Source organism: Pan troglodytes, chromosome 5 (genome assembly GCF_028858775.2).
Source record: "Pan troglodytes isolate AG18354 chromosome 5, NHGRI_mPanTro3-v2.0_pri, whole genome shotgun sequence".
NCBI classification, from domain to species: Eukaryota; Metazoa; Chordata; class Mammalia; order Primates; family Hominidae; genus Pan; species Pan troglodytes.
Window position 1 is genome coordinate 130,472,281 of NC_072403.2, and position 18,291 is coordinate 130,490,571.

At 43.7% G+C, this 18,291-nt stretch overlaps 1 protein-coding gene, 1 long non-coding RNA gene and 1 pseudogene across 18 annotated transcripts in view; 2 read left to right on the top strand and 1 right to left on the bottom strand.

Moving 5' to 3' along the window:
* CEP85L (centrosomal protein 85 like) overlaps window positions 1–18,291 on the bottom strand; it is a 245,024-nt gene that overhangs the window by 108,983 nt on the left and 117,750 nt on the right. The gene's annotated exons all lie outside the window — the stretch shown is intronic.
* On the top strand, window positions 153–12,651 carry LOC112209488 (uncharacterized). The gene is made up of 4 exons (XR_010158164.1): window positions 153–357; window positions 1,909–2,133; window positions 7,387–8,159; window positions 12,200–12,651. It is a non-coding gene; the product is annotated as an uncharacterized LOC112209488 (long non-coding RNA).
* On the top strand, window positions 14,633–15,409 carry LOC134810365 (protein SSX7-like; annotated as a pseudogene).

The window sequence follows — 18,291 nt, forward strand, 5'->3', positions numbered from 1 at the left end:
ACAGAAACAGGAATTGCATTAGGGATAAAAACCCTTCTCTCCTTTGTCCAATGTGCTCTTGCGATCGTTACTGACGCAGGCACCACCCTTCTGCAGAAGTAAATTGCCTTGCTGAGAAAACGTTTTGCCTGAGTGCTGGTTCTTCTTTGTAGCACTGAGCAAAGAATTGCCCATCTGGGATATCATTCTCCTCCGGGAAAGGGTCTCCAATCACCTCTCATAAGGAGACATGTCCTGCTGCCTCACTGCAGTGGCCTCAGGGGTAAGGAATCGGAACCCACCCAGTGTGAAGAATAAACCTGGACTCTCGGCAACACAGGAAGAAAAAGCCTACAGTACAGATACCACGGCGACAAGGTAACTCTGTGCACAGACCAAAGTAGGAAAAGCCAGGGGGCAGCAGGAGTACTTCCTTGGTGGTGGGGACATCCTGGAGGTTGAAAGTGTGTGAATGAGACATACAATTAAGTGCGAAGCGAGTGTGGAGTCCAGATCCATGGTTCCATGGTCACCTGATATGCCTTAGGGTAGCTTTCCTGTCGAGGGTTTATACCAACCTAAATTCCTGCGAGGGAAGTGACCAGAGAAGGATGAAGTGAAAGCAAAGGAGTGCAAGAAACCTCCAGTTGGTTGGGGGGCGGGGGCAGTGGTGAGCCTCTAGGGAAAAGGTGCAAGAAATCTCTAGTAAACAGAGGTTGAGCCCCATACACACACAGGAAACTCGAGTTGAGCCGTAGAGAAAGGGTGCAAGAAATTTCTATTAGGAGAGGTTGAGCTCCACTGACTCAGGAAAACTCAGGAAGCACCTAAAACTTCCAGGATGGGAAATACCCCAGACAAGGCAGGGAATCAAAAGGAAAAGACAGACAATATAATTCCCTCTGATAGCTCTCTAGGTCTCATGTTAAAATATTGGAGAGAAAATGAGAGCACCAAACATAAAAAGAAGCAACAAATAATAAAATATTGTTGCTTTATTTAAACCAAAGAACCTACTCTCAAACATTCAGTTTTCTGGCCAAGGTTTGAATCCAGTTAGGACTGGATTTGTCAACTTTTAATAGAATATGTCAATGACAAAAGTCCTGTTTCCCAGGAGGAAATAAACTATGCCCCGTGTTGGCGGCAAGTGCCTGTCATCCTATATCCCCTAAAAACTACAGGAGACAAGCCAGAAACCACTTACCCTTTAGATCACCTTCCCCCGCCAAACACCTCTAACTTCCCTCCCCACTTCAAGCAAATGCAGAAAAAATTAGGAGCTGAAGAAAACACAGAAGGAAAGTGTGTATTACCAGATGGAAGGGAAATGTTGTCTAAACCTCTTGAGAGAAATACTGTCTCAGCTTCATCAAGGAACTCATTGGGGTCCTCAAGCTATATGTGATGCAGTCCTTAGAGTCTATGGGTACATAGGAATACACACCCTCGCTAAGCAAGTAGTGGATAGTTGCATAGTGTGCAGAAAAACTAATGAGTAAACCCTAAAAAAAAAACCTCCCAGGGGAAGAAATCCAGGGTTAAGGCCATGCCAAAGCATCCAAGTTGACTACACTGAAATGCCCCCAACAGGCCGCCTCAAGTATTTACTAGTAATAGTAGACCACCTTACCCACTGGGTAGAAGCTCTCCCCTTCCCAAGGACAACAGCCAGTAATGTAGTCAAAGCCCTGTTAGAACATATCAAACCCAGGCACTAGAAATAAAATGGGAATATTATACTCCCTGGCATCTGTCCTCATCAGGGAAAGTAGACAAAAAAATGAACCAAAATCCAAAAAATCACCTAACCAAATTAATTCTGGAAACCTGGTTACCATGGACAAGATGCCTTCCTATTGCCTTACCAAGAATCCAAACTGCCCCCCTCAAAAAGACCTTAGCCTGTCTGTCTCTTTCCTCCCTCAGGACTCAAGGCCTCCTAGCGAGATTACATCCTTGTCAAAGGTTGGAAAGAGGGAAAGCTCAAACCCACCTGGGAAGGACCTTACCTGGTACTCCTAACAACTGAAACAGCAGTCCAGAAAGCCGAAAAAGGGTGAACCCACCACACAAGTGAAGAAGGCCCCACCTCTGGCAAAGTCATGGACCATCACTCCAGGACCAACAGCCTCAAAACTAACATTCAAACGGGTTTGTCTTTTTCTTCTCCCCTTAGCTACTCAAGGATATCTTATTGTTAATGTAACTATGCTTGTCTAGTCTTACCTTGTGGAGATCTCCAAAGTCAAAGACAGTTAGCTTGTACAGAAAAGTACTTCTGCCCCTCTGTGGCAAGAGTTAATACTCCTGTGTCTTGCATATGGTGGGAATCCTCAGAGGAAGAGTTAGGCAATTGGGGGTTATGGTCTCAGTGGGCAGTTTTAGGGCACTGCCCTAAAACCATACCTACACTTCACCAAAGGGGCCACCCCTTCTGACTGTCAATCTAATCATTGCAACCCAGTACTTATCCATTGTAAAAATTAAAGATCTAAAGCAAACCATAGCCATTGAAACACGGTACCAAGATGCAAATGCCTGGCTGGAATAGATTAAATATTCCATCTGCACGCTAAACAAAAGCGATTGTTACGCTTGTGCGACAGGTAGGCCAGAAACCCAAACTGTCCCCTTTCCACTTGATTGATCCTCTGATCAACCGGGCATGAACTGTATGGTAGCCCTCTTCCAAAATCCCACAGCCTAGGGCAGTAAGGCATGTCAAACCCTCTTGCTGCTATTCCCAGAAGTGAAAAGCCCTGCAGGTCGGCCCCTGAGGGCTATCCAACCCCGTACTACAAATATCAATTTCACCTCGTGTCTCTCATGGCAAGGGGAAAATTTGGCATTCCTTGGGAGTCTAATGGGATGCGGTGAATCTAAGCCTTTTCAACAGCTAACCAATCAGTCTGCCCTTGTTCATCCCCAAGCAGATGTATGGTGGTATTGCAGTGGACCACTATTGGATACTCTGCCAAGTAACTGGAGTGGCACTTGCGCTCTAATCCAATTGGCAATCCCTTTCACTCTGGCATTTCATCAACTAAGCAAAAAGGACAATCATGAACAAAGAAGTACCCCCCACAGGTCCTTTGACCCTCACATTTCTATAGATGCCATCAGAGTTCCACAAGGGGTGCCAAATGAATTTAAAGCCCAAAATCAAATCGCTGCAGGATTTGAATCTATATTGTTCTCGTGGGTAACTATAAAGAAAAATGTAAACTGGATAAATTACATTTACCATAATCAACAGCAGTTTGTCAGTTATACTAGGAATGCCATTAAAGGAACAGCTGAACAATTAAGTTCTACCAGCCAGATGGCCTGGGAAAACAGAATAGCCCTGAACAAAATATTAGCTGAAAAAGGTGGGGTTTGTGTCATAATTGGGGCCCAATGCTTACAGAGCCTTAACACCCTAGCAAATGAATTAGCCAAAAATTCTAAAACAGAATTCTAGAATTCTTCTCTAGTCTCACAGAAAAATGGTTTAGAAAATGGAAGGGACTCATAACCTTTACTCCCCTTGCAATTATTATAGGTGTACTCATTCTTGTAGGTTGCTGCATCATACCTTGTATTTGTGGATTAGTGCAAAGGCTTATAGAAAAAGCCTTCACCAAAACCCCTCATGATTCTCCCCTGCCCTACTCACATAAGTTCCTACTCCTAAATGACCAAGAGGAACAACAAATCTAAAATATGTTAAAGAAATTTGAAGGGGAAGAACTATAAAATCAAGAGAGGGAAACTGTTAAGGACAGTAAGTTCCTCTTCAAAGTTCCCTTGGTCTCTTGCTCTGTACACAGCCCTTCCTGCTTGATCTGTAACGAGCACTTGTTCCTCAGCTTAATCTGTAACTAGCAAACCTCTTACTCCGTAAACATCTCTGTCACACCCAGACATGTCCAAACACCCCTTAAACTTATTCTGTAGGCAACTCTTCCCACCTTAGCAACAGACAGTCTCTCCCTCCCCTCCTCTCTTAGCAAACTGCGTGTTCACCATATTTAGAAAGGTTTAAGTCTTAGCCAATTGGGTTAATTTAGATTGTTTGGTCCAACCCTAGCCAATGGGGAAAGGACACAGAAACAGGAACTGTGTTAGGAATAAAAACCCTTTGGCCGGGAGCGGTGGCTCACGCCTGTAATCCCAGCACTTTGGGAGGCTGAGGCGGGAGGATCACGAGGTCAGGAGATTGAGACCATCCCAGCCAACATGGTAAAACTTGTCTCTACTAAAAATACAAAAATTAGCTGGGCATGGTGGTGGGCGCCTGTAATCCCAGCTACTCAGGAGGCTGAGGCAGGAGAATGACTTGAACCCAGGAGGCGGACGTTGCCATGAGCCGAGACCGCGCCACTGCATTCCAGCCTGGTGACAGGGCAAGACTCCATCTCAAAAAAAATAAATAAATAAAAATCCTCTCTTTTGTTCGGTGTGCTCTCGCGAGCATGACTGATGCAGGCAGCACCCTTCTGTAGAAGTAAATTGCCTTGCTGAGAAAACTTTTTGCCTGAGTGCTAGTTCTTCTTTGCAGCACCGAGCACTTGTTTCTAACACTGGTTTTTTGTTTGAGTTTTTTTGAGACAAAGTCTCACTCTGTCACCCAGGCTGGTGTGCAATGGTGTGATCTTGGCTCACTGTAGCCCCAACCTCCCAAGCTCTAGAAATACTCCCATCTCAGCCCCCCAAGTAGCTGGGACTACAGGCATGTGCCACAACACCCAGCTAATATTTGTATTTATTGTAGAGACATTGTTTCACCATGATACCAAGGCTGGTCTTGAACTCTTAGGCTCAAGCAATCTGCCCGCCTTGGCTTCCCGTAGTGTTGAGATTACAGGTGTGAGCCACCACGCCTGGCTGAAAAGCTATTTTTAAAAATCAAAAAACAAAAAAACAGGCATTCTGATCTCTAGCCAGATTACTGCCAATTTAAAGGACAATTTGATGTATGGCTCAAAGAGGTCAACAATTCAAAATAAAATATTTTCCAATTTGGTCAAGGGGTGGGGACGGGCGGGAAGCTGGTCAGAAAAAAAAAAAAAAAACAGTTCCTTTTTACATTTACCAAAAAAAATTAGAATTTTTTTCTTGCCTGCCTTTTAAAATTTCATTCAACTCTACTATTTTCTGGACATCTCACACTAGTTTCAACTTAAGATTAAGTCTCATCAGGCAGTTGACCTGTAGAGAGCTGTAAGTGTTACTTCTCTCCTACAAAAATTTTTACAAATCAAACTATCATGGGATGTAAGTTTTGAAAACACAAAGTTTCTTAGAAATAAAACTATTACTTTATGATAGGACAGATAATAAATGATAATCTGGTCCTTAATCTACCTGCACTGTTTGGAGAGATATGGAGTCAATAATCTCCCTATGTTATAAGAATTATTAAGAAATTATTTTAGGCAGATAGAGAAGACAAGGGGTCCTTGGCAAGTTTCTTTTCTTTTAAGGCAGCTCCAGATACATTTCTTGCATAGCAGAAAAATGGCTTGAAGGGCGGGCCAGCAAGCTTTGATATGCAAATGCCAGCCATTAGAAACTGGGTCCACTCAATATGGCAATTCCCACCTTCTTCTTGTCACTACAAGTGCCTAGCATCATGGCCACCCCCACATATCCCCACGTGTGTAAAACATCATGGTGCCCTGCATTTGCATATTAAAAGGCTAGGGTGGGAGGACCAGATTTTTGTGGGCTACATGAATGACATACCTGGTCAACCCAATCCCCTGGACTCTATGCAAATCAGACACCAGCTCCTCCAGCCTCCTAATATAAATGGCTCTTTTCTGCTGCATTCAGGGTTCCCTCTCTCAGCTTGGAGCCCCCTCCCTCTGTCTCTGTATGGGGGAGCCCCTTCCTTCTTTCTTGCCGATTTACTAAACTCTCTCCGCTCCTTAAAACCACTCCACGTATATCCATGTCGTCGTATTTAAACTGGCGTGAGAAAAGGACCCTGGTATTCCCCTCCAGTCATCAGAGTCGTATCATTTTGGTGCACTGGCCGGGAATCCGAGGTACAACATTCACTGAAGTGGTGATTATACAAGCGAGCTTAAAATCTGTTCTATCATTCTGAGGTGCTCTTGGCCTCTATTTTAAAATCAAATCAAATCAATCAAAAGGCATCTGTCTGCTGGTTAGCTACACTTATCGTTGGCTGCTGTTCTAAAGACTCAGATGTGAGGCTTGCTGGTGAGAACATGGAGAACCCCCCCAATACCCACAGGTGATTGGGAATGTTGGCCATATTTCGAATCAGCTTCCTTTCATGGGGAGACCTCGCCATTGCGCAAGGCTGGGAAAAGTTCTGAGGCAACTGAGCATCTCTGGGCAGGGCACACCCTGGTGTGACTCAAAGGCCTCTGGACCAGACCCAGCCTCCAACAGCCCATTTCAGGTGCTGGCAGAGAATCCTCAGCTATCCGGTCATGAAACTTTCCTTCCTTTTCTATCTGTGGTCTCTTACTCTGTGTGTATGTGTCAACTGTGTGGGAATTTAGTAACCGGGAGTTTAACTCAGGAATGCCATTGCAATCTCCTGAACAGAGGGTTCCTCCGGGACAGTGAGCCTCTCTCTCTCAGCCCCTTGGTCTGGAGAGCACACGGCATTTCCAGGTCTCTCTACCGCTTGTCTGAGGAGCACACAGTATTTCTAAGCCAACAGTGCCACCTAGAGGAAACAGAAATCCTCTACATGAGGCACTTTTTTTAATGCTAACACCTCAGCTTCCTTTTGCACTGCTAGAAATCAGGCTCTAAGCCTCTTCCAGGAATGGGAAAATTCTGCTTTCAACAGTTAGAAATTAAATGTCTTCCATAGCCAAATTTTAGTCTCAATATTGTCCCATCAGCAGGAAAACAGCCATTTGGTTCCTACATTTCTTTAAGTCACCTATTCTGTCTCCAACAGAGACAGTACTTAATTAGTAAGGGGATTTTAAGTCTGGAAGTTAACTGAAACCATTTTTCTAAGGGTAAATGCTTTAGCATGGGCCATAATAGCAGGATATAGAGTTCAATCTAGCATAACCCCTCCATTAAAGGGGCCTTGCCCAATTACACAGTTTTCCCTGAGATCCATTTTTTTTTAGGGAGGTACACAGGTCACACAAGTCTAGGAGGTCAAAGGGAAATAATAAGCAGAGGACTGGGACTACTTGGGTAAGTGTGACTAGGCCTCAAAAGTCTAGTTTCTCTGGTGCCATGGCTTGGAGGGTCACACCTACAGCCACAGGCGGCACATTTAACTGGGTGCCGGGACCCAGGAACCAGGGAGGGAGAATAGTTAGAGGAATGCCCCCTACTGTTTTCTTCTCCACCCTGAGTCATACACCAAAAGGAAGGAGACTAAAAGGACACTTTTATTCTCACTTCTCTTTCTAGATGGCCAACAGATCGTCTTCAGCATGCACTCCTCTGGAATGTATTTTAAAGCACTGGGACTCCTTCAACCCTGAAACTTTGAAAAAAAAGTGACTCATATTCTATTGCACAAGAGCATAGCCTTCTTACTATCTTGGGGACAGATAAACCTGGCCCGCTGCGGGGAGCCTTGATTTTAATATTATCCAACAGTTAGATCTTTTCTCCAAACAGAAGGGCAAATGGACTGAGATCCCCTATGTACAGACTTTCTTTGCCCTGTGAAACAGCCCAGACCTTTACAAGTTCTGTACAATCGACCCAGTTCTTTTAGCGGCCACAGGGAATCGTTCCCCAGAGCTAAAGCAGGTTCCAGAGGAGCAATCTGAAACAGCTATTGAATGTCCCAATCCTTCCAGTCCCCCTCCAATCATACTATCAGCTCCTCCAGCTCCACTATCTCCAGTATATCCTACTCTCCCCGCTTCATTCTTACCTCTGCAGGAAATGGCTGATAGGAATGGTGCCATGAGGGTTCAAGTTTCCTTCTCATTACAGGACCTTAAGCAAATAAACAGAGACTTGGCCCAATTTTCTGATGACTCCGATATATATAGAAGTTTTCCAAAATTTAACTCAGGTGTTTGATCTCACATAGAGGGATGTTATGTTGCTGCTAAGTCAGACCCTCACTGGGGCTGAAAAGCCGGCAGTTCCACAGGCAGCAGAAAAATATGGATATAAGCAACATGCCTCCTGTAGCAGACCAAGGAGAAAAAGAGGAGACAAGGAAGGTAAGGAAGAAGTGGAAACTCCATTCCCACTAGGAAGGGAAGCAGTTCCAGCGGACAACCCTGATTGGAACCCCAATAACGCAGGAAATGAATGGAAAAGGAAGCACTTCTTAAGGTCTATGTTAGACGGCCTATGGAAGACCAGGGCCAAACCTCTCGATTACTCTAAACTATCTATGATAGACCAGATGAGAATCCCACAGCCTTTATGGAAAGGCTAAGAGAGGCACTAATAAAACACACCTCTTTATCATGATTCAGTCGAGGGACAGCTAATCCTGAAGGACAAGTTTATTACACAGTCAGCTCCCGATATTGGAAAGAAACTACAGAAACAAGCTATAGGACCAGATAGCACCCTAGAGAACCTCCTGAGAATAGCCACTTCAGTCATTTACAATACGGATCAGGAGGAGGCCCAAGAAAAGGAAAGGAAATACAAGTGAAGAACAGAGGCTCTAGTAGCAGCATTGCAAGCTTGTAAAGTCCAGGATCCCTGAGGTGCATCTGCTAGCTGTTATCAATGTGGCAAGTCAGGGCATTTTAAGAAGGAATGCCCAGGCAGCAAGACGAAGCCACCTCGACCCTGTCCAGCCTGTGGCGGAGACCACTGGAGATGGATCTGCCCTCAGAGGCAGAGGTCGCTGGGTTCAGAACCAGTCTCATAGATGGTCCAGCAGGACTGATGGGTCCCGAGGCTTAAACCCCCGGCTCCAGCGACTCAGACTGCCATTACAGCACAGGAGCCCTGAGTGATTCTGGAAATTGAAGGAAGGAAGGTAGATCTCCTTCTGGATACTGAAGCCAGTCTCTTGCTCCTCCTCTCTAATTCAGGCCTCCCCTCTTCCCAGAGCACAACCATAAGGGGTGTATCACGAAAAACTCTAACCCAATATTTTTCTCAACCCCTTTTGCAGATGGGGAGACTTACTATTTAAACATGCCTTTTTAATCATGCCTGAAAGTCCCACTCCTTTATTAGGTAGATATATTCTAGCTTGCATGGGGGCCTGCAGCATCTTTACAGCCCCAGGACAAACTCTGTCTCCCCCTGATGGAAGCTAACATTAATGTGGAAGTGTGGGCAACTTAAGGAAGAAGAGGTTGAGCTATAACCACTACGCCAGTCCAGATCTATCTTAAGGATCCCACTTCTTTTCCTAACCAGAGATATTATCCCTAAGGCCAGAGGCTAGGAAAGGGCTAGAAGCCATTATTAATAACCTAAAGATGCAGGGCCTCCTCAAACCCTGTAATAGCCCCTGCAACACCCCAATATTAGGAGCACAGAAACCCAATGGGGAATGAAGCCTAGTTCAGGACCTTCGCCTCATTAATGAAGCTGTAGTTCCAATCCATCCAGTGGTCCCTAATCCCTATACCCTGTTAACTCAAATACCTGAGGGAACTAAATGGTTTACAGTCCTAGATTTAAAGGATGCCTTTTTCTGTACACCGTTACATCCTGACTGTCAATACCGGTTTGCCTTCGAATATTCCTCCAGCCAGACCGCCCAGTTAACACGGACGGTGCTGCCTCAGGGATTGAAATAGTCCTCATCTGTTTGGACAGGCACTGTCACAAGACCTCTCTGAGTTCTCTCAACCTTAAGTTAAGGTCTTGCAGTATGTTGATGATATTCTGCTATGTGCCCCAACTGAGGATGCTTTTCAGGAAGGCACTGAAGCTCTTCTCAGTATGTTAGCTAACAGAGAATATAAAGTTTCAAAACCCAAGGCCCAGCTCTGCAAAACCTCAGTGAAGTACACCTAGGCTTAGTGCTGTCTGAGGGGACCAGAGCATTAGGGAAGGAGAGAGTAGAGAATATTTCTTCCTTTCCCTTCCCCAAAACCCTCAAGCAACTCAGAGGATTTTGGGGCATTACAGCATTTTGTAGACTATGGATACCTGGGTATGGTGAAATAGGGTGTCCATTATATAAACTCATAAAATAAACTCAAGGAACTAAAACTCATCTTTTAACCTGGGAATCTGAAGCTCAAAAGGCCTTTGACCAGCTAAAGCAAGCCTTGCTTAAGGCACCAACTTTCACCCTTCCTATAGGGAAGGCCTTCAATCTGTATGTATCAGAAAAGAAGGGAATGGCCCTGGGAGTATTAATACAGGCCCAAAGACCAGGCCAACAGCCAGTGGGTTGCCTAAGTAAGGAACTTAAGTTGGTGGCTAAAGGATGGCCAGCATGCCTCCCAGCCATTGCCTCAGTGGCTCTGTTGGTCCCAGAAGCCTCCAAATTAACTCTGGAAAATGATTTAACTATTTATGCCCCACCTAACGTGGCAGGACTACTGCACTCTTGGGGGAGCCTTTGGCTAACAGATAGCTGACTTCTTAAATATCAGGCCCTGCTGTTAAAGGGTTCCAACATCCAATTAAAGAATTGTTCTCACCTAAATCCAGCCGCCTTCCACCAGGAGGAAACTGGGGAATCTGAGCATGACTATGAACAAATCATAGTACAGACCTATGCAGCCAGGGAAGATCTCAAGGAAACTCCCCTAGAGAACCCAGACTGGACCCTCTTGACAGATGGGAGCTCTTTTGTAGAACAAGGAATCTGTAAGGCAGGATACACAGTAGTCACTCTACATGACATCACTGAAAGTGTGTCACTCCCTCCAGGCACAAGCGCTCAATTAGCTGAGCTAATCGCTCTTACAGAAGCAATTGAATTAAGCAAAGGAAAGGTAGCTAACATTTACACAGACTCCAAATATGCTTTCCTGGTTCTCCATGCTCATGCTGCCATTTGGAACGAAAGGCATTTTCTTACCACCGATGGATCTCCTATAAATACCTCCAGGAAATTAACAGGTTATTATCCTCAGTTTTTCTTCCATGAGAAATAGCAGTGATGCATTGTAGGAGACATCAAAAGGGAACAGATGAGGTAGCCAAAGGAAACAGATTAGCTGATCAGGCAGCTAAGTCAGCAGCAAGGAAGGCTCAAGACAACACACTTCAAACCCCTCTAATCTGGGAAGGCTCCATAAGAGAAATTAAATCTCAGTACTCCCCCACAGAAATAGGATGGGCCACTTCTCGAGGGTATACATTTCAGCCCTCAGGATGGCTACAGTCACAAGATGGCAAACTCCCCTTGACAGCCTCCAGCCAATGGAAAGTCCTTAAAGTGCTTCACCAAGCTTTTCACTTGGGAGAGGATAAAACTTATCAATGTGCCCAGAGATTGTTTTCAGCAAATAACTTACTAAAAACAATCAAGCAAGTTGTTCATGCTTGTGAAGTCTGTCTTAAAAATAATCCCCTGAACAGGCGACTCCTTCCTCCTCAAACCCAAAGAACAAAAAGATACCCAAGGGAGGAGTGGCAGGTAAACTTCACCCACATGCCAAAGACAAAGGGCATTCAATACCTGCTGTATGGGTAGATACCTTCACTAACTGGGTAGAAGCATTTCCATGTTGTACAGAAAAAGCCTCTGAGGTAATAAAAGTGTTAGTTAATGAAATAACTCCCTGCTTTCATCTATCCAAGTACCTTCAAAGTGACAATGGGCCCTCATTTAAGGCAGCTGTCACACAAGGGATCTCAAAAGCACTAGGCATAGAATATCATCTCCATTGGGCTTAGAGACCCTAATCCTCAGGAAAGGTAGAGAAAACTAATGATATTACCAAGAGACACACCAGAAAATTGTCCCAAGAAACTCACCTTCCTTGGGTCACTCTTCCTCCCATGGCCTTACTACGAATAAGAGATACCCCTTGAAAATTAGGTCTTAGCTTTTTTGAAATGCTGTATGGACACCCTTTCCTTACCAATGATTTTTCTATTAGATCGGGAAACCTCTGAGCTAGTTAAGCATGTAACCTCTCTGGCTCACTTCCAACAGGAATTAGCACAATTAGCGAAAACCCAATCCCAGGAAATTGGACCACCTCTGTTTAACCCAGGAGATTTGGTACTGGTAAAGGATCCTCCTCTCTCTCCCCCTTCCTAAGCCCAACCTAGGAAGGGCCTCACACTGTTCTTCTTCCAACTCCCCCAACAATAAAAGGTACAGGAATCGACCGACTCCTGGAAACATCACACTCAAGTCAAAGCCTGGAGAGCTGAGGGAGCAACCCCCAACAGCCCAGAGGAAAGTCTTGAATAGCAATGTGAAGAAATGGAAGATCTTAAGCTGAAAATCATAAAAGATAAGTAACTATATGAGAACTAATCATCTTATTCAGTCTCACCCCTACCTCAACAAATACTTTTTGTCATTTCTACCTCTCCTTTTGAGCCAAATATCAGAACTTCTTTTTGGTGGAAATTATTTACTACTCCAACCTTGCAGGAATTGCTATACTCACTCTGCTATTTGCAGTAGAACTATATACTGTAGCACCCTCAGGGTGGAATGTCAGAGAGAGAATCTCAATTACTACAGCATTTTGCTTAATTATTAACCTCATAGCAGGAATAACAGTTACTAACAGGAAGTAAACATGAGCATTTTACTATCACTAAATCTGTTAGAACTCTTTATTGGACTTAGTAATACGTCGCACCATCTAACTCCTACAATATCTGCCATGGCCCATTTGTACAGTAAGACTAATTGTTGGGTCTGTCCTAAGTGGTTCGCTCAGTTCAGTGACACTAAGGAACCTTATAGTTACCCGGAACTCACCATCTTAGGATTCCCTTTGTTGGCTTTACCTTTAACCCTTAAAGACTTATCAGGCATAAATGGGACATGGTATGGGAACACTTTCAATTGGGTGACTAACTCTTCCCAGGAGAACACTCTGCCCCAGCGCCAAAGAACTTTCTCCCAAAGATAAGCTTCACACCCTCAGGCTTGGAAAAGTTGATGGAGTAAATAGCAAATGCCTCCCTCTGCTTTAAAAGTAGTGGGGAAGAACCATACTTGGGAGTAACATCACACTTGTAATTGCTGATAGTTCAAAGATTTGAGGAGAGTGCAACAAGGGTGATATACAAGGATAGAAGCCCTAGTGGGGGGCTTTCAGAAACTAGTCTCCTTCTGGTTGGAAGTACCGAGCAAGGTGGCATGCTCTAAGTAACCACCTTGACTATAATGTAAAAAATAACACATGGGTCTTTCCAAACTCCCCCCCCAACCCATGGAATTCCAGACCCTTGTATGATGTTTGCTAACAGTGGCGGCTTACAGATCTGAGGGCGAACTGAAGACATCTGGACTGACACCCCTTGCCACAAGAATCATCTGAGATATTGGCCAGGGCATATTACGTCTCTAATTTTTCAAAACTCCATTTGTCAGGTGGACCCTTTTCACTTGGCATGTCAAATTCCAAATGACATCGTAAATGACTACCCTAAATATGGTTATCTTTATCCCAAGGATGCCTCTATTATATGTAAAGAAAGGAAACTTCTAAGATATGAGAAAAATCTGCCAGTGTCTCTCACAAGTCACAACTTAGAACCATCCCTTCAAGGAACAGGGCTACATTTTCTTTGTGGCTCCTGGATACACTTAATCCTCCCAAGGCATTAGAAGGGAACTTGTACTATAGCTGCAGTAGTTCTCAACTTATTATTTTTAAATTCTACCAAGATGACAGCATCATCTGGGGACATCCCTAACTTAGCCTCTTTTCTAGAAACTGCACTATTCTGAATACATCGGACAAAGGGATCTATCATTTCTATGCCCTCATATGGAGATTTAACTGAAAGGGCAGCCTGGGGAGGGCATGCACATGACAATCTCATCTTAGAAAAACCATGGATGGGAAATTCTATAGCCAGAGGTATATTCTGGTTTATGGGCATCCCCTCTCCTTGAAAGATCAATACTTAATATCTCTATTATAATGCAATGAGGATGGAAGGCAACTGTATGGGACATAGAGGCACAACCACAATCTATAGACTCTTTAGCCTTAGTAGGTAGTAGCACAAAATCGACAGGCCTTAGATGTCCTTACAGCTGAAGTGGGAGGTACCTGTGCACTTTTAAATGAAACATGCTGCTTCTGGATTAACCCTCTAGTAGATTAAGGAAAATCTACAGGTACTTAAAGATCAAATCAAAATTATTGACAGGCTAAGAGAAAATGAAGGCTTCAGCCCCAGGTGACTACAATCCCTTTTTAATGAATTCCAGTCTTCTTTATGGAATTGGTTAGCCCCTTTATTAAGCTCCCTCTTGCTTACATGTCTTACATTAACTCAATACTATAACTCAATACTATATAACTTGTATAACTCAGTACTATAACTAGAATTGTTTCCTATCGCCTAGAAGCAATCAAATTCCAAGTGGTGTTGCAAACCAAACCACACATGGACACGCCATTCTTCTGAGGATCCTTGGATCTACTCCAGGAGGAGCTCTAGCTGCTGTTCCCCATTCAATGCTCCTTTTCAGCAGGAAGTAGCCGGAAAGAGTCATCACCCAAAACCCCCTAACAGCAGTTAGGGTGACATCTCCTCCGGGTAGAATGTTATAGGAGTTATTAAAAAATTATTTGGCCACTGCCCTCACTGCCGCTGCTGCTGTTGACCTCGCCAGGGCTGCTTCGTCTCTGAGGTCAGACTGCTCCCAATGCCATGAACGGAGACAGCACCTTTGCAAAGAGACCCAGGGATGATGCTCAGATATCAGAGAAGAGACACAAGGCCTTCAATGATATTGCCAGATACTTATCTAATAAAGAGTGGGGAAAGCTGAAAAACTCAGAGAAAATCACCCATGTGTATATGAAGAGAAACTATGAGACCATGACTAAACTAGGTCTCTAGGCCACCCTCCCAACTTTCATGTATAATACATGGGCTGCAGAATTCCAGGGGAATGATTCTGATATAGACTAAAACTGCAGGAATCAGGATGAATATCCTCAGATGGCTTTCGGCATGCTACAAGGGAACTTTCCAAAGATGATGCCCAAGAAGCCAGCAGAGGAAGGAAATGATTTGAAGGGAGTGCCAGAAGCATCTGGCTCACAAAACAATGGGAAACAGCGGTGTCCCCTGGGAAAAGAAAGTACCTCTGAGAAGACTAACAAGACATCTAGACCCAAGAAAAGGGGGAACATGTCTGGACCCACAGACTGCGAGAGAGAAAGTATCTAGTGATTTATGAAGAGATCAGAGACCCTGAGGAAGATGACAAATAACTCCCCTCAGGGATAGGATGCATGCCCATGATGAGAAGCAGAAACTGGTGACCTTCTACGAACATGGGCATGGCTGCGAACCCCTCATCATCAGGTGTATAGCAAGTGAAAGCAGGAGTTCACGACAGTGAAAAGTTGAGCGTCATTTTTCTTACAGTGTGCCAAGAGTTAGATATTAGCATTTTCATTGTATTTTCTTACAGTGTGCCATCCTGTTAGATATTTGCATTTTTGTTGATGAATAAGACATAGTTAATGCATATTTCTGTTTGTGTATCCATGCACCTACCTCAGAAAACAAGTATTGTCAGGTATTCTCTGCATAGAACAGCACTACCCTCCTCTCTCCCCAGATGTGACTATTGAGGCCAGTTCTGGGTGTTTCCGATTTTTTTTCTCTGCATTTACACACACACACACACACACACACACATACATACACACGTGGAATACCACTATAAATATCTCCATCTGCTTTTCCCCATCGCTAATGAGTCCTGGTCAAGCCCCCCTCACTCTGTTTCCTGTTCAACATGCACTCCCTGCTGCAAACTCCCCTCATCTGATTCCCCTGTGTTGGTCACTGACAGTTAATAAACACTTACAAACTTAAAAAAACAGATAGGACAAGGGGTCCTTGGCAAGGTTTTTTTCTTTTAAAGCAGCTCCAGAAACTTTATTGCCTAGCAGAAAAACAGCTTGAGGGGCTGAGCCGGCAAGCTTTGATATGCAAATACCAGCCATCAGAAACTGGGTCCACTCAATACAGCGATTCCTGCCTCAACTTCTTGTCACCACAAGTGCCTAGCATCATGGACACCACCACATATCCCCATGTGTATAGAACATCATAGCCCCCTGCATTTGCATACTCAAAGGCTAGGGTGGGAGGACCCGTTTTTTTGGCGGGTTAAGTGAATGACATACCTGGTCAAACCAATCCCCTGGGCCTCAAATCAGACACTGCCTCCTCCAGCCTCCTAATATAACTGGCTCTTTTCCACACTCGGAGTTCCCCCCTCAGCTTGGAGCCCCCCTCCATCTCTGTACAGGAGAGCCTCTTCCTTCTTTCTTGCTTATTATTATTTGTGTATCCATGCACCTACCCCAGAAAACAAGTATTGTCAGGTATTCTGTGCATAGAACATCACTACCCTCCTCTCTCCCCAGATGTGACTACTGAGGCCAGTTCTGGGTGTTTCTTGGTATTAAACTCTCTCTGCTCCTTAAAAGCACTCCACATGTGTCCGTGTCGTTTTATTTAAACCGGCGAGACAAAGGACCCTGGTGTTCCTCCAGTCATCGGAGCCATATCACCTACATTCACGATTGTGTGACAAGAGCCCTTCCAGGTCCATGGGTTCTTCACACATCTCTAAAATCAATTCAGTTCAGTTCAGCTGGGTAAGGGTCCAGCAATCACACTCTCTCTACCAGGCTGAGAAGCAAAATGATGGCAAAAATGAATGAATGAATGATATATACTGAAGGTAAAACTGAGGTCCATAAAGATACAAAAATATGCCTCCAACAATTTTAATTTCTGCAAACTTACTAGAGCTGAGGCAGGAGAACAGGGTCTGGAGGCAGGGAACCTAAGGCCAATTCACACTGACTTCCTAGAACTAAATTAAGATGAAAACCCCAACTTTTCACACCCAAGTAACAAAAGTACCAGAGGCTACTACTCCCTTTGCAACGGCCCCCTCCCGCCCTGCCTTTTCTGTGTGGCAGATGAAAAACTGAAAGTACCTCTGATTGGTCCCCTCCTGCAACCAATCAGGCTGGTCATGGGCCAAGTCTTCATTTGCATAGAAGTGTAATTTTGTAACTTCACTTCAGCCTCTGACAGGTCACTTTCCACAACCAATCAGACGTCTGCATAGGGTGTAACTTTGTAACTTCACTTCAGCCTCTGATTGGTCACTTTCTGCAACCAATCAGACTGATCATGGGACACTACTTCATTTACATAGGGTGTACACCAAGTAACAAAATGGGAAATCTCTAGAGGGTATTTAAACCCCAGAGAATTCTGTAACCAGATTCTTGAGCTGCTTGCTTGAGCCCACTCCCACCCTGTTGAGTGTGCTTTCATTTTCAATAAATCTATGCTTTTATTGCTTCATTCTTTCCTTGCTTTGTGTATTTTGTCCAATTCTTTGTTCAAAGCACCAAGAACCTGGACACCCTCCACCGGTAACAGAGCTATAATGACATTATACATCATGTTTAAGAATTTATGATTCAAATATTTAATTTTCAGCAATAACATAAATTAACGAGAATTTAGAGATAAGGAACAAAGTTACTTGATTTACAAAAGAATGTAAATCAAATTGTTTTGAATACTGCCTTGAAATTACAATTTCACAAGCAAAAAAGTTCTTTGTATAACCTCTGACCTGCTACCATCTATAAATAAAGAACTAAAGTACAAAGAGGTTAAATTACTTGACCAAGAACAGAGCTCAAAATAAAATCCTAGTATCCTGTTTCTCAATCTAGTGTTACCTATATTATCCTACACTACATCTCTCAGGGCTTTTCTCCCTTTGGATTCTGCCTTCCAAATACAGACATCTAGCACCAATGGTTAAAGAACAGGGCTTGGGGCTAAACAAACAGACTAAGAGAATCTCCTCTCCACCACTTGAAAAGCAATATAACCCTGAATACATTAACATCCTCTAGGTCTTTTTTTTTTTTTTGATCAGTAAAAAGGAGATAATTGTATTTTACCTCAAAAGGACTCCATAATAAAAGAATTTTAAAATAAGTTATATATAATGTGTAACATATTGAAAAATTTTATGAGAGATATTTTCTGTTAATTTTAAGGCTAATTGACCAAATAATTCACTGTCATATCTGGAAGTGATGTTATTTGAATATCCATTATCAGAGTCCTGAAAGTTTCAAAGTTGCAAAAACATAGTATTATTCACCAATGAATTGACTGTTAATAAAAAGCAGAACAGGCTAGAAA